This window comes from Cervus canadensis, chromosome 8 (genome assembly GCF_019320065.1).
Source record: "Cervus canadensis isolate Bull #8, Minnesota chromosome 8, ASM1932006v1, whole genome shotgun sequence".
Taxonomy (NCBI): domain Eukaryota; kingdom Metazoa; phylum Chordata; class Mammalia; order Artiodactyla; family Cervidae; genus Cervus; species Cervus canadensis.
The window spans coordinates 44,865,972-44,883,832 of record NC_057393.1 but is presented as its reverse complement, the minus strand read 5'-3'; the positions used below and the strand labels follow the sequence as shown (position 1 = coordinate 44,883,832).

At 37.2% G+C, this 17,861-nt stretch overlaps 1 protein-coding gene and 1 long non-coding RNA gene across 2 annotated transcripts in view; both read left to right on the top strand.

Moving 5' to 3' along the window:
• PCDH15 (protocadherin related 15) overlaps positions 1 to 17,861 on the top strand; it is a 1,286,954-nt gene that overhangs the window by 572,761 nt on the left and 696,332 nt on the right. The gene's annotated exons all lie outside the window — the stretch shown is intronic.
• On the top strand, positions 2,019 to 15,369 carry LOC122446238. The gene is made up of 3 exons (XR_006270825.1): positions 2,019 to 2,287; positions 5,490 to 5,492; positions 15,257 to 15,369. It is a non-coding gene; the product is annotated as an uncharacterized LOC122446238 (long non-coding RNA).

The window sequence follows — 17,861 nt, the reverse complement described above, 5'->3', positions numbered from 1 at the left end:
AGGATTTCAGGAAAACAATGGAGAAGATGCAAGAAACGTCTACCAAAGATCTATAAGAACTAAAGAATAAACAAACAGAAGAATAATATACTAGAAGGAATCAACAGCAGAATAACTGAGGCGGAATAATGAATAAATGACTTGGAGGACGGAATGGTGGAAATCACTGCCACACAACAGAATATAGACAAAAGAATGAAAAAAAAAAATGAAGACAGCCTTAGAGACCTCAGGGACAATATTAAATTCACCAACATTTGCATTATTGGGGTCCCAGAAAGAGAAAGAGAGCGAAAGGACCTGAGAAAACATTTGAAGAAATAATAGCTGAAAACTTCGCTAACATGGGAAAGGAAATAGTCAACCAAGTCCAGGAAGCACAGGTAGTCCCATGTAGGATAAACCCAAGGAGAAATACACCAAGATGCAGAGTAGTCGAGCTGACAAAATTAAAGACAAATATAAAATGTTAAAATCAACAAGGGAAAATGACAACATATAACAAGTGAACTCCCATCAGGCTATTAGCTAGTTTCTCAACAGAAATTTTACAAGCAAGAAGGGAATGGCACAATATATTTAAAGTGATGAAAGGGATGGACCTATAACCAAGAACACTCTATCCAGGGAGACTCATTCAGATTTGATGAAGAAATCAAAAGCTTTCCAGACAAGCAAAAGTAAAGAGAATACAGCACCACCCAACCAGCTTTACAAATGCCAAAGGAACTCTTCTAGGCAAAAAACACAAAAGAAGGAAAAGGCTTACAGAAAATAGCTCAGTTTACTCACTCAGAGGTGTCTCTTTGCAATACCATGGACTTCAGCATGCTAGGCTTCCCTGTCCATCACAAACTCCTGGAGCTTGCTCAGACTCATATTCACTGAGTCAGGGATGGCATCCAACCATCTCATCCTCTGTCATCCCCTTCTACTCCCGAACCCAAAACAATTAAGAAAATGGTAATAGAATTATCAAGAAAATATCCATTTTTATCATAGGGGACTGTAATGCAAAAGTAGGAAGTCAAGAGATACCTGGAATAACAGGCAGGTTTGACCTTGTAGTACAAAAGAAGCAGGGCACGAGGCTAACAGAGTTTTGCCAAGAGAATGCACTGGTTACAGCAAATACCCTCTTCCAACAACACAAGAGACAACTCTACACATGGACATCACATGTTGGTGAATACCAAAATCAGATTGATTATATTTTTTTGCAGCCCAAATAGAGAAGCTCTATACAGTGAGCAAAAACAAGACCAGGAGCTGACTGTGGTTCAGATCACTAACTCCTTATTGTAAAATTCAGACTTAAGTTGAATTTAGTAGGGAAAACCACCAGGCCATTAAGGTATGACCTAAGTCAAGTCCCTTATGATTGTACAGAGGAAGTGACAAAGAGATTCAAGGGATTAGATCTGATAGGCAGAGTGCCTGAAGAACTATGGACAGAGGTTTGTAACATTGTACAGGAGGTGGTTATCAAAACCATCTTCAAGAAAAATAAAGGCAAGAAGGCAAAACAGTCGTCTGAGGAGGTCTTACAAATAACTGAGAAAAGAAGAGAAGCTAAAGGAAAAGGAGAAAAGGAAAGACATACCCATCTGAATCCAGAGTTGCAAAGACTAGCAAGGAGAGATAAGAAAGCCTTCCTCAGTGATCAACGGAAAGCAATAGAGGAAAACAATAGAATGGGAAAGACCAGAGATCTCTTTAAGAAACTCAGAGATACCAAGGGAATATTTCATGCAAAGATGGGCACAGTAAAGGACAGAAACGTTATGGACCTAACAGAAGCAGAACAGATTAAGAAGAGGTGGCAAGAATACAGGGAAGAGCTATATAAAAAAGATCTTAATGACCCAGATAGCTACAGTGCTGTGATCACTAGCCTAGAACCAGACATCCTGGAGTCCGAAGTCAAGTGGGCCTTAGAACACAGCACTACAAACAAAGTAAGTGGAGGTGATGGAATTCCAGCTGAGCTATTTCAAGTCCTAAAAGATGATGCTGTGAAAGTGCTGCACTCAATATGCCAACAAATTTGGAAAACTTCACAGTAGCCACAGGACTGGAAAATGTCAGTTGTCATTCCAATCCCAAAGAAAGGCAATGCCAAAGAATGTTCTAACTACGACACAATTACCCTCATCTAACACTTTAGCAAAGTAATGCTCAAAATTCTCCAAGTAAAGCTTCAACAGTATGTGAACCGAGCATTTCCAGATGTTCAAGCTGGATTTAGAAAAGGCAGAGGAACCAGAGATCAAATTGTCAACATCCGGTGGATCATAGAAAAAGCAAGAGTGTTTCAGAAAACATCTACTACTGCCTTATTTACTATGCCAAAGCCTTTGATCATGTGGATCACAACAAACTGTGGAAAATTCTTAAAGAGATGGGAATACCAGACCATCTGACCTGCCTCCTGAAAAAACTGCATGCAGGTCAAGAAGCAACAATTAAAACCAGACATGGAACAACAGACTGGTTCCAGATTGGGAAAGGAGTATGTCCAGGCTGCATATTGTCACCCTGCTTATTTAACTTATATGCAGAATACATCAGGCAAAATGCCAGGCTGGATGAAGAACAAGCTAGAATTAAGATTGCCAAGAGATATATAAATAAGCTAAGATATGTAGATGACACCACCCTTATGGCAGAAAGCAAAGAGGAACTGGGGAACCTCTTGATGGAAGTGAAAGAGGAGAGTGGAAAAGCTGGCTTAAAACTCAATATTCAAAAAACTGAGATCATGGCATCCAGTCCTATCACTTCATGGCAAATAGATGGTGAAACAATTTAAAAAATGACAGCCTTTATTTTCTTGGGCTCCAAAATCGCTGCAGATGGTGACCGAGGCCATGAAATTAAAAGACATTTGTTCCTTGGAAGAATAGCCATGACCAACCTAGATAGCATATTAAAAAGCAGAGACATTACTTGGCCAACAAAGGTCCGTCTAGTCAAAGCTATGGTTTTTCCAGTAGCCATGGATGGATGTGAGAGTTGGACCATAGAGAAGGCTGACCATGGAAGAATTGATGCTTTTGAACTATGGTGCTGGAGAAGATTCCTGAGTCCCTTGGACTGCCAGGAGATCCAACCAGTCAATCCTGAAGGAAATCAATGAACTGATTCCTTGGAAGGACTGACACTGAAGTTGAAACTCCAATACTTTGGCCACCTGATGTGAAGAACTGAGTCATTGGAAAAAACCCTGATGCTGGTAAAGACTGAAGGCAGGAGGAGAGACAACAGAGGATGAAATGGTTGGATGGCATCACCAACTAAAGGACATGAGTTTGAGCAGGCTCCGGGATTTGGTGATGGACAGGGAAGCCTGGTGTGCTGCCGTCCATTGGGTCACAAAGAGTTGGACACCACTAAGCGACTGAACTAAAATGATTACAACAGATTCTTAAAGACATTGGAATACCAGGCCACATTACCTGCATTCTGAAAAAGCTGCATGCAGGTCAAGAATCAATAGTATCTTACATTGAACAATGCACTGGTTCAAAATTGGGAAAGGAGTATATCAAGGCAGTATACTCTCACCTTGCTTATTAGCATATGCAGAGTACATCATGTGAAATACTAGACTGGATGAAACTCAAGCTGGAATAGAGAGTGCTGGGAGAAATATCAATAGCTTCAGATATGCAGGTGATACCACCCTAATGGCACAAAATGAAGAGGAACTAAAGAACCTCTTGAAGGTGAAAGAGGAGAGTGAAAAAACTGGCTTAAAACTTAACATTAAAAAAACTTAAGATCATGGCATCTTGTCCCATCACCTCATGGAAAATAGTTGGGCTCCAAAATCACTGCAGATGGTGATGGCAGCTATGAAATTAAAAGACGCTTGCTCCTTGGGAGAAAAGCTGTGACAAAGCTAGACTGTGTATTAAAGTAGAGACATCACTTTGCCAACAAAGGTCCATATAGTCAAAGCTGTGGTTTTTCCAATAGTCATGCACAGATGTGAAAGTTGGACCATAGCGAAGGCTGAGCACTGAAGATTTGATGATTCCAAACTGTGGTGCTGGAGAAGACTCTTGGGAGTCTTGGACAGCAAGGAGATCAAAGCAGTCAACCCTAAAGGAATCAACCCTGAATATCCATTGGAAGAATTGACACTGAAGCTGAAGCTCCAATACTTTGGCCACCTGAAGCAAAGTGCCAACTCAATGGAAAAGATTTTGATGCTGGGAAAGATTGAGGGCAGGAGAAGAAGCGGGTGGCAGAGGATGAGATGGTTGGATGGCATCATCACTCAATGGACATCTGTTTGAGCAAACTCCAGGAGATGGTGAAGGACAGGGAAGCCTGGCATCATGCAGTCCAAGGCGTTGCAGAGTCAGATACAACTGAGGGACTGAACAGCAACAAATAAGATCATACATATTGATAACTGCCTTAAATATAAATGGGTTAAATGCACCAATCAAGAGAGATAGACTGTCTGATCTGATGAAAATATGTGCTTGTATGTACTTCCACTTACCATATCACTCTGCTTGACCCCCCAATTTTATCTAATTATTTTATATTGTTATATTAACTATGTTCTCATTATGACTTGCAAATGTAAACTTTTTTTGTTGGGGGGTCTGGCTATTGATTGTGAAAACTGGTAAATATGTTTTACTAGTATTATTATGTAACTATTACTCACTTAATACTATTGTATCATGATTGGTGAACAAAAAATAATAGAACTCTATATCACCAAAATTACCATTTAACAGGAAAACCTGTTATCATTTTTTAAAATCCTGAGGCATATCAGGATTATTTTTTTGAAAATCACATTTGCCCAGCTATTGCTTTTTTTTCTCCAGAGCTCCAGATATGTTTCTAATGAGCAGGCATGTTTTAAAAAGAACTGGAGTATATGATGATTTTTTTACTTTTATCTAGTTTGTTTCTCTTCTTCTATTTTATTTTCATTCCTCTCATTTTATTTAGTTCATGTTTTCCAATTTCTCCATCTCTTCTTTTTCATCTTTTTTTTAAAATGTTCTTTCTCATGCCTTTATCAAGCATAGTATAAAAGGTTTTTTATATAAATATAAATAATATTTATAATATATGTATTTTAGACAACTTATGAACTTTTACCTAACTAAAAAAATTGACATTTTGATTCCAATTGTTTGACTTAGTATGAATAGAATGCTAGATTACTAATTAAAAAAAATAGATATGCAACAAGCAACAGGTTTACTGTATAGCACAGGGAACTATAGTAAATATCTTGTAATAACCTATAATGTAAAATAATTTCAAAAATCACATATGTATATGTTGAAGCTGAAACTCCAATACTTTGGTACCTGATACGAAGACCTGATTCATTGGAAAAGACCCTGATGCTGGGAAAGATTGAGGGCAGGAGGAGAAGGGGACGACAGAGAATAAGATGTTTGGATGGCATCACCAACTCAATGGACATGGGTTTGGGTGGACTCCAGGAGTTGGTGATGGACAGGGAGGCCTGGCATGCTGTGGTTCATGGGGTCACAAAGAGTCAGACATGGCTGAGCGACTGAACTGAACTGAACTGATATGTATACCTGAGTCACCTTGTTGTGCACCTGAAACACTGTAAGTCAACTATACTTCAGTAATATTTTTATATATTATAAATAAATAAAAATAAACACACACATACACAAAAAATTCTATACACAACAATAACACAAGAGAAAAATTGTTTAAATTGGAAACAGTCACAATTTGCAGATGGCATAATACTCTCTGTAGAGAGCCCTAAAGTCTCCATATAAAAACCATCAGAACAAATGAATTCAACAAGGTAGCCAGATATAAGATTACTATACAGAAATGTGTTGCATTTCTTATACACTAACAGTGAAATAACAGAAAGGGCATTTAAAAATCAACAAAAAAACCTTTTAACATTGCATCCCCTAATATAAAATATTAATACTTAGGAATAAACTTAACCTAGGTGGCGAAATACTTATCCACATAGAACTATAAAACATTGATAAAGGAAACTAAAGATTATTCAAAGAAGTGGAAAGATATCCCATGCTTCTAGGTGGGAAGAATATTGTTAAAATTGCCATACTACTCAAGCAACCTACAGATTTAACACGATCCCTATCAAGATATCCATGACATTTTTCACAGGACTAGAACAGAGTCCTAAAATTTAAATGGAACCACAAAAGGTCTAGAATTGCCAAATCACTCCTGAGGAAAAAGAACAAACCAGGAGGCATATCTCTTTCAGACTTCAGAAAATATCACAGAGCTATGGTAATCAAATTTGCATGATATTGGCACAAAAACAGATATGCAGATTAATGGAATAGAATAGAGATCTCAGAAATAAGCCCACTTACCTACAGTCAATTAATCCTTGACAAAGGAGGCAAGAAAATGCAATGAAGAAGAGATAATCTCTTCATCAAGTGGTATGGGAAAGCTGGACAACTTCATGCAAATCACTGAAATTAGAATACTTCCATATACCATACACAAAAAATAAACTCAAAATGGTTTATAGGTCTAAATATAAGACAAGACATCATAAAACTCTTAAAAGAGAGTGCAGGCAAAATATTCACTGACATAAATTGTAGTAATATTTTCTCAGATCAGTCTCCCAAGGCAAAAGAAATAAAAGCAAAAATAAACAAATGGAACCTAATCAAACTTAAGTCTTTACATAACAAAGGGAATCACTGACAAAAGTCAACCTATGGAATAGGAGAAAGTATTTGCCAACTATGCAACCAACACGGGGTTAATAGGCAAAACATACAAAGAGCTCATACAACTCAATAAGACTGACTTAAACAGACATTCTCCAAAGAAGATCTGTGGATGACAATCATGCACATGAAAAAAACACTCAACATCGCTAATCATTAGAGAAATGCAAATCAAAACCACAATTAGGTATCACCTCACACCAGGCAAGATGGATATCATTGAACAGTCTACAAATAGTGAATTCCTGAGAGAGTGTGGAGAAAAGGGAAACTTCTTGCACTGTTGGTGGGAATGTAAATTGGTAGAGCTAATATGGAAAACAGTATAGGATTTCCTTTAAAACAAAAGCAAAGAAAACTAAAAATAAAGCTACCATATGATCCAGCAATCCCACCCCTGGGTGTATATTTAGAGGAAACCATAACTAAAAAGATACATGTACACTGATGTTCATACTTGCACTATTTATAATATCTCAAAATCTATAGTGTCATCTATGGATATACCACCCTGAATGTGCCTGACTTGGTGAAAAGCTATAGTGAATGTACTGTAAATAATTTATCCACTATTCAAAAACACAGTAGAAACAAACAAGCAGACAAACAAACAAAGAAAAACCTCTTAAGAAAGGAACTTTCTTAAATTGATAACAAAATAATCTAAATCAATGTAAGAATTATCTTCAAAATCAGGATGACTAGGATGGCAACTCATTACTTTCATTCAACATTTTATCACCAACTAAGCTAGAACATTAAAGCAAGATAAATATAATAATTTGGTTTACAAAGGAAGAGTGGCTACTGACCTTTGCAGGTATCAATCTCTGTAATTAAAAAACAAACAAACAGTAATTTACATACTATAAAAATTAACAAAGGTGTGAAGCAAGGTGCTTGGGAAATCAGTATGATAAATTCTATCATGTGTGTTTCTTTTTGCAACAGCAACTAACATAAAATGTAATAACAAGGATTTAATTTACAATACCAAGGTATTTTGGTATGTGCTACTAAAGTATAATCTAAGAAATATATAAGCAACATCATTATTTGGAAATTTATTACATTCAGTGAAAGACACTAAGGAGGACTTATACCTAGAATGAAAAGACAAACATCATTTACGCTGTTTAACAAAAATCAATGGCTATCAGCGTTGAAACTAAACTATAAATAAATTACAATTACAATTGAAATTCCATTTGCTAGTCTCTCTGGAACTTGACAATCTGGTTCTTAAATATACTGGATGGGGGGAAAGCAATCAAGGTCCATCAAGAAATTCCTAAGAAAGAAGAATAAGATGGGTACATTTTACTTACTATACATGGAGATTAATTTTTAAAGCTGTAGTAAAGCAATGTGATCTTAGTTCTGGCTAAGACCAAAGAGACCAAGGAAACCAAATGAAAAGTATAAAAACTAAACCACCCATACACCATGAATAAATGAATGCATAAATAGAAGTAGTACTTGCATATCAATGGGGATGTAATTGACTCTTTCCTAAATTGTTCCTATTAATTGATTTCTCACAGGGAAAATGAAAATTGCTCGACTTTAGCTAAGCAATAATAGCAAACAGTTTTCCAAATACATCAGCTATTTATATGTGAAAGATGAACATCTAAAACAGTCAAAAAATTTAAGAAAAATATATTTGTCTTCTTATCATCAGGCAGGTTTTCTTAAGCTACATAAAGGAAAGTGTACAAGTATGATATGATAAATTAGAAATGAGAGTAAAAGACATGTGATCATCTTAATAGATGCAGGAATACTTTTGACAAAATTCAACACCCATTTATGATTAAAAAAATTCTCCAGAAAGTAGGCACAAAAGGAACCTACTTTTACATAATAAAGGCCATATATGACAAACTCACATCTAACATCATATTCAACAGTGAAAAGCTGAAAGCATTTCATCTTAGATCAGGAACAAGAAAAAGCACTCTCACCACTTGTATTCAATATAGTTTTGGAAGTCTTAGCCACAGCAATCAGACATCAAAGAGAAGTAAAAGGCATTTAAATCAGAGAGGAAGAAGTAAAATTGCCACTGTTTGCAGGTGACATGAAAGTATACATGAAAAAATCCTAAAGATACTACCAGAAAACTATTAGAGCTTACCAATGAATTCAGTAAAATTGCAGCATACAAAATTAACAAACAGAAATGTGTTGCATTTCTCAGTTCTGTTCAGTCGCTCAGTTGTATCCAACTCTTCCTGACCCCATGGACTGAAGCACCCCAGGCTTCCCTGTACATCACCAAATCCTGGAGTTTAGTCAAACTAATGTCCATTGTGTCAATGATGCAATCCAACCATCTCATCCTTTGTCATCCCCTTCTCCTACCGCCTTCAATCTTTCTCAGCATCAGAGTCTTTTCAAATGAGTCAGTCCTTTGCATCAGGTGGCCAAAGTACTGGAGCTTCAGCTTCAGCATCAGTCCTTCTAATGAATGTTCAGGACTGGTTTCCTTTAGGATGGACTGATTGGATCTCTTTGTTGTCTAAGGGACTCTCAAGAGTCTTCTCCAACACCACAGTTCAAAAGCATCAATTATTCGGTGCTCAGCATCTATATGGTTCAACTCTCACATCCATACATGACGACTGGAAAAACCAAAGCTTAGACTACATGGACCTTTGTTGGCAATGCAATGTCTCTGCTTTTTAATATGCTATCTAGTTTGGTCATAAATTTTCTTCCAAGGAGCAAGCATCATTTAATTTCATGGCTGCAGTCACCATCTGCAGTGATTTTGGGAGTCCATCAAAATAAAGTCTTTCACTGTTTCCACTGTTTCCCCATTTATTTGCCATGAAGTGATGGGACCAAATGCTATGATCTTGGTTTTCTGAATGTTAAGCTTTAAGCCAACTTTTACACTCTCCTCTTTCACTTTCATCAAGAGGCTCTTTAATTCTTCTTCGCTTTCTGTCATAAGGGTGGTGTCATCTGCACATCTGAGGTTATTGATATTTCTCCTGGCAATCTTGATTCCATCCTGTGCTTCATCCAGGCCAGCATTTCTCACAATGTGCTCTGCATATGAGTTAAATAAGCATGGTGACAATATACAGCCTTGAAGTACTCCTTTCCCAGTTTGGAACCAGTCTGTTGTTCCATGTCCAGTTTTAACTGTTGCTTCTTGACCTGTATAGAGATTTCTCAGGAGACAGGTTAAGTGGTCTTTTATTCCCATCTCTTTCAGAATTTTCCAGAGTTTGTTGTGATCCAACAGTCAAAGGCTATGGCATAGTCTATAAAACAGAAGTTGATGTTTTTCTGGAACTCTCTTGCTTTTTTGATGATCCAACGGATGTTGGTAATTTGATCTCTGGTTCCTCTGCCTTTTCTAAATCCAGCTTGAACATCTGGAAGTTCACGGTTCACATACTGTTAAAGCTTGGCGTGGAGAATTTTGAGCATTACTTTGCTAGCATGTGAGATAAGTGCAATTGTGCAGTAGTTTGAGCATTCTTTGGCATTGTCTTTCTTTGGAGTTGAAATGAAAACTGAATTTTCCAGTCCTGTGGCCACTGCAGAGTTTTGCAAATTTGCTGGCATATTGAGTGCAGCACTTTCACAGCATCATATTTTAGGATTTGAAATAGCTTAACCAGAATTCCATCACCTCCATTAGCTTTGTTGGTAATGATGCTTCCTAAGGCCTACTTGACTTCACATTCCAGGATGTCTGGCTCTAGGTGAGTGATCACACCATCGTGATTATCTGGTCAAGAAGATCTTTTTTGTATAGTTCTGTGTATTCTTGCATCCTGTGTATTGTGGCATTTCTATACACTAACTAAATGTCCGAAAGAAAAGTCAAGAAAAAAAAATGCGATTTACCATTACATCAAAAAGAATAAAATGCATGGGAATAATCTTACCAAAGGAGGCAAAAGAACTGTACTCAGAAAGCTATAAAGTTTGATGAAATAAATCAAAGATGATACATAGATGGAAAGATATAACATATTCTTGGATGAGAAGAATTGATATTGTTTTAATGACAATATACTACACAAATCAATCTATAGATTCAATATATTACCTATCAAATTACCAATGGCATTTTTAACAGAACTAGTAAAGAAAAAAAAAGTTTAATTTGTATGGAGACACAAAAGACCCCAAATAGTCAAAGCAATCTTGAAAGAAAAATGGAGCTTGAGGAATCAGGTGGCCTGACTTTGGATCATACTACAAAGCTATAGTAATCAAAATAGTATGGTATAAGCACAGAAACAGAAATCTAGATCAATGGAACAGGATAGAAAGTCCCAAAATAAACCCATGCACTTATGGTCAATTAATCCATGACAAATGAGGAAAGAATATATAATGAAAATAAACAATCTTTTCAAACAATGGTGATGGGAAAAGTGGACAGCTATATGTAAAATAATGAAACCATAACATTCTCTAAAACTATATACAAAAATTAATTCTAAATGGATTACATACCTAAATGTAAAATGAGATACTATAAATCCCTTAGAGGAAAAGATAGGCAGAACACTCTCTGACATAAATTGCAGGAATATCTTATTTGATCCATCTATCTCCTAGTGTCATGAAAATAAATAAAATAAAATAAATTTGAAAAGAACTTAATCAAACTCAAAAGCCTTTGCACAGCAAAATGTTGGGGTCCTTTAATGGACTGGAATCTGGTGGTACGGAGTCGAGGATAAGAAAGTAAGAGAGAGAAAGAGAGAGAGAGACAAAAAAAGACCCGGGGACCTAAGCTCTGATGGAGCAAAGGTGCTTTAATGATTTTTCTATGAGTATATATATGGGCTGTGGTACAAGAAACTTCTTTTGGGAATGATAGAGATCAGAAAACCAAACGTACAGCAACCATTACCAAGGGAACAAGGGGTAATATTAGTCACAAGGTCAGGAGACAATCCATATCTCAAGAAAGGGGAACGAGACTAAGCAGCTTTGTCCTAAAGAGAATGTTTACTAAAGGAGACCCAAGCCTGCCTCACACAATGACCTCAGTCCCTGGGAGCAGTGTGCTGTTCCACTTGAAGAGGGACAGAGGACTCATGAGAGACAGCACGTAGGAATCCTGCCGTCAAACATTCCCTGACAGCAAAGGAAATTTTAAACACAATGAAAAGACAATCCAGAGAATGGGAGAAGATATTTGCAAATGAAATGACTGACAAAGGATTAATCTCTAAAATATGGAAGCAGCTCATGCAGCCCAATAACAAGAAAACAAATGACCCCTCAAAAAATTGACAGATCTAAGCAGACATTTCTCCAAAGAAGACATACAGATGGCCAACAAACATGTGGAAAGATGCTCAACACTGCTAATTATTAGAGAAATGCAAATGAAAACTCCAATGAGGTATCACCTCACACTGGTCAGAATGCCCATCATCAAAAATATACAAACAATAAAAGCTGGAGAGGGTTTGGAGAAAACAGAACCCTTTTACACTGTTGGGGGGAATGCAAATTGATACAGCCACTATGGAGAACATATGAAGTTTCCTTAAAAAAACCTGAAAGTAGAGTTGTCAGCAATCCCACTCCTGGGCATATGTCCAGAGAAAACTCTTTGGAAAGATACATGCACCCCAGTGTTCATTGCAGCACCATTAACAATAGTTAAGACTTGGAAGCAACCTATGTGTCCAATGACAGATGAATGGATAAAGATGTGGTATATGTATCCAATAGAGTATTACTCAGCCATAAAAGAAGAATGAAATGATGTCATTTTCAGCAGCCTGGATGGATTTGGTGATTATCATACTAAGTGAATTAAGTCAAACAGAGAAAGACAAATATCATATAATGTTACTTATATGCGGAATCATTTTTTAAATGATACAATGAACTTATTTATAAAACAGAAGCAGACTCAACAGCATTAGAAAACAAACTTATGTTTACCAAGGGGACAAGTCAGGGGGGTAAATTAGAAATTTGGGATTAACACATACACACTACTCTTTATAAAACAGATAATCAACAATGACCTACTATATAGCACAAGGAACTCTACTCACATTCTATAGTAACCTAAATGGGAAAATAATATGAAAAAATAATAGCTATTATATATGTGTGTAAAGAACTGAATCACTTTCCTGTACATCTGTAACTAACAGCATTGTAAATCAAGTATACTCCAATTTAAATATAAATATGAAATTTAAAAATAAAGAAAATTAAAGAGTCCTCCTTGTCAAAAGACCCAAGAGTATGGTATTATATAACATAGTGAATAAAAGATATTTTCAACACATGTAACTATTAATTGACTAGTTACCAGAATACACTAATTAAAAAAGTAAGGCTAAAAATGCAATATGAAATTGAATATGCATTTCATAGGTAAGACTTGTTCACTAAACATGAAAAGTTGCCTAGTAATTAAAAGTGTAAGCATATTAAATACTCCATCACAACAGTCAAAATGACAGAAATCAAATATCAAGCATTGTGGACACTGAAGAGAAAGAGGAACTCTAAAATTTCTGACAACTGAGGAATGGTACAGCAGAATAGGAAAATAATTAGAGATAACTTAGTATATTTAAATACGCACCATATTTATGACCCAGCACACCTAAGAATATGCTCCCAAATCCTATTCCAATTGCACACCAAGAGAAATGGCTTGTAATATGCATTGGGACTTTGTTTGTAATATGCAAATAAAAATATTAATCACAATAATAATTCTGCCTATAGGATAACAGGCAAATGAAGTGCAGTCCAGTTGCACAATGGAGTAGTCAATACCATCAAGTCTATGAAAGTATATGCATTAGTATGGATTCATCTCAAAACAGAATTTCAGGGAAAGAGACAAGTTTCAGGATACCTGCAATGTAATTATATTATGCAAAGCACAAAGACTCACAAAATCTACCATAAGGCTCAAAGAAGATTTATGAGATGCTAGTACTATTTTATTTCTTTTTGTGGGTGGTGGGGACATAAATATTCATTTTATTATAATGTTATTGATTTTTAAATTCCAAAAAATATATTACATACCTTTTATTGTGTGTCTGGTTTATGATACATTTTTTAAAAAGGAAAACCAAAATAGTAAACAAAGAGAATAGAGAAAGAAGATGGATGGCAAGATCGTTTTCTGTGTAAATAGAACATTTTGCTTGAGAAGCATTAAGTAGTGTTAAATGTCATGTTAAACTGCATGCTTAACAATTTTATTTTTTCTTTCTAAAATATTACTAGCTCACTCAGTTCACAGTGTGCATATCTCACTACACAATAAATAGAAGGAAATAGAGTAGGAGCAAAGGAAGGAGAGTTGAAGTGTTTTGAACAGAGTGGATGCCAACATGCACTGAATGGATGACAGCTATTCCCTGCCTTGCACTTGCCTTTGATCTGAATGGGAATCTCCTGCCTATGGATGTCCTATTGGGTCTGGGTGTGTGCTCAGTCATGTCCGCTCTTTGTGACCCCATGTACTGTAGCCTGCTAGGCTACTCTGTCCATGGAACTTCCCAGGCAAAAATACTGGAGTGGGTTGCCATTTCCTACTCCAAGGGATCTTCCTGCCCAGGGATTGAACCAGTGTTTTCCTGCATTGGCAGGCAAATTCTTTACCAGAGTGCCACATAGGAAGCCCTTACTTAAGTGGCTTTCTTACTACATCATGACAATCTTCTTGGAGTGGGGAATACTAGCTTGGTTCCCTAACTGATTGCAAATTGTTGACTCTTTGAGATACTATCTGTCATGTTGCCATTAATGCCATGTGCCAAATTTCAAAACTTGAACTGATGAGGAAGATTCTGAGTTAAAGGAAACATTAATGAAGGACTATCACTCCACTTATAGCAGGTGAAATGGCAGCTTCCAGAGTACTTCAGAGTGGCAAAGTGACAAGAAGGCATCTTTCATGCCTTAATGAATTTTAAATTTAAAAGTGTTCTGACACAACATATTTTACCACATTCTAATATTCTTCATTTTATATTATTTATAAGATTATTTATTCTATTTAGAATTTTTGTAATATATCCTGTTTTTCTAGATAAGTGAAGCTCCTTATCTTACTTTCCAAATTGTATTTATGAATGTTTTCTTATTAGAAAAACAACACGTGAACAAATTTAGAAATTTTAAGAATGAGAAAGCACTATTAACAATAATAAAAATGGTCATATATTAGCTTATCATATTGACTACTTAAATACAGCTCTAAAACCTGTTTTTTTTAAATTTTAACTTTTTATGATCACTGCTCAAGATATCATAATTTCCTAAACAATATGTGTGTATATATATATGATGGCTAATTTCAAATTGATAGATTTTATTGGTAGAATCTACACAGCCACTTTCATCTGGACTTTATTTACTGACATGTACTAAGTGATTTCAACAATATGTGAAATGAGAACTTCCAGACATACAAGCTGAACTTTGAAGAGGCAGAGTAGTCAGAGATAAATTGCCATTCAGAGGATTATGCAGAAGGCAAGGAAGTTCCAGAAAAACATCTACTTCTGCTCCATTGACTACAGTAAAGCCTTTAACTGTGTAGATCACAACCAACTGTGGAAAATTCTTAAAGAGATGGGAATACCAGACCATCTTATCCGTCTCCTGAGAAACCTGTTTGCAGGACAAGAAGCAATAGTTAGAACTTTACATGAAACAACTGGCATGTTCACAACTGAGAGAGGAGTATGATAAGGCTGTATATTGTCACCTGCTTATTTAACTTCTATGCAGAGTTGTTATTCAGTTGCTCAGTCGTGTCCAACTCTTTGTGACCCCATGGGCTGCAGCATGACAGGCTTCCCTATTCTTCACCGTCTCCTGGAGCTTGCTCAAATTCATGTCCATTGAGTAAGTCATGCCATCCAACCATCTTGTACTCTGTCATCCCCTTCTCTGCCTGCCTTCAATCTTTCCCAACATCAGGTTCTTTTCTAAAGAATCAGCTCTACGTATCAGCTTGTCAAAGTATTGAAGCTTCAGCATCAACACTTCCAACGAAAATTGATGATTGCTTGCTTTCCTTTAGAATTGATTGGTTTGATCTCCTGGCAGTCCAAGGGGCCCTCAAGAGTCTTCTCCAACATGACATCAATTCTATGCTCAGCCTTTTTTATGATCCAATGCTCACATCCATACATGACTACTGGGAAAACCATAGCTTTGACTAGATGGACCTTTGTTGGCAAAATAATGTCTCTGCTTTTTACTATGCTCCTAGGTTGGTCATAGCTTTTCTTCCAATGAGCAAGCGTCTTTTAATTTCATGGCTGCAGTCACCATCTACAGTGATTTTGGAGCCCAAGAAAATAAATTCTGTCACTGTTTCCATTGTTTCTCCATCTATTTGCCATGGAGTGGTGAGACTGGATGTCATGATCTTAGTTTTTTGAATGTTGAGTTTTAAGCCAGCTTTTTCACTCTTCTCTTTCACCAAGAGGCTCTATAGTTCCTCTTTGCTTTCTGCCATAAAGGTGGTGTCATCTGCATATCTGAGGTTATTGTTATTTCTCCTGGCAGTCTTGATTTCAGGTTGTGCTTCATCCAACCAGGCATTTCGGCATTTTGCACGATGTACTCATGAATGGTTTGCCTTGGAAATGAACAGAGATCTTTCTGTCATCTTTAAGATTGCACCCAAGTACTGCATTTCAGACTCTTCTGTTGACCATTAAGGCTTTTCTTCTAAGGGATTCTTGCTTGTAGTAGTAGATATAATGGTAATCTGAATTAAATTCACCCATTCCAGTCCATTTTAGTTCACTGATTCCTAAAATGTTGATGTTCACTCTTGCCATCTCCTGTTTGACCACTTCCAATTTACCTTGATTCATGGACCTGACATTCCAGGTTCCTATGCAATATTGTTCTTTATAACATCAGACTTTACTTTCACCACCAGACACATTCAAAACTGGGTGTTTTTTCTGCTTTAGCTCAGCCTCTTCATTCCTTCTGGAGCTATTTCTCTGCTTTCCTCCAGTAGCATATTGGGCTTCTACTGACCTACGGAGTTCATCTTTTAGTGTTATATCTTTTGCCTTTTCATGCTTTTCATGGAGTTCTCAAGGGAGGAATGCTGAAGTGGTTTGTCATTCCCTTCTCCAGTGAACCATGTTTTGTCAGAACTCTTCACCATGACCCGTCCATCTTGAATGGCCCTACATGGCATGGCTCACAGTTTCATTGAGACAGGCAAGGCTGTGATCCATGTCATCAGTTTGTTTAATTTTCATAAACTGTACTTTTCATTCTATCTATCCTCTGATAGATGAGGATAAGAAGCTTGTGGAAACTTCCTGATGGGAGGGACTGGCTGTGTGGAATACTGAGTCTTGCTCTGGTGGTCAAGGCCATACTCAGTAAATCTCTAATCCAATTTTCTGCTGATGGATGGAGCTGTGTTCCCTGCTTATAGTTTGGCCTGAAGTCAAGCTATGGTAGGAATAATGAGAGTAAGGGTGACTTCCTTGAAAAGGACGTTTGCCAGCATGCCATGGCTCCCAGGGCTATTTTAGTCAGTGCCCCTGACCCCACTGCAGGCATTGTTGGCCCACACTTCTGCCAGAGACTTCAGACACTCACAGGGAAGTCTGACTCATGCTCTTGTGAGGTCTCTCTCTTTCTCCTGGGTCCTGGTGCATACAAGGTTTTGTTTTGCCCACCAAGAGACTGCTATTTCCCCAGGCTGTGAAAGTTCTGTAATCAAATCCCACTGGCCTTCAAAGTCAAATTCCCTGGGGTTTCTCAGTCCCTTAGCTGGATCCCCAGTTTGGGAAATCTGTTGTGGGCCCTAGAACCTTTGCAACAGTGCGAGAACTTCTTTGGTATAATTGTTCTCCAGTTTGTGGGCCATCTGCTCAACAGTGGAGCTAATGATCACCTCCTTCAAAAGGACTTATGCCACATGCAGCACATCCCACGTCTGTTGCAGCCAGAACCCCTGTCCCTGCATCAGACACTGCTGACAAGTGCTTCTACAGAAGACACTCAAAGGCAGGTCTGGCTCAGACTCTTGTCTGATTTAGTCTCAGTCTCTATGCAGAGTACATCATGCAAAATGCTGAG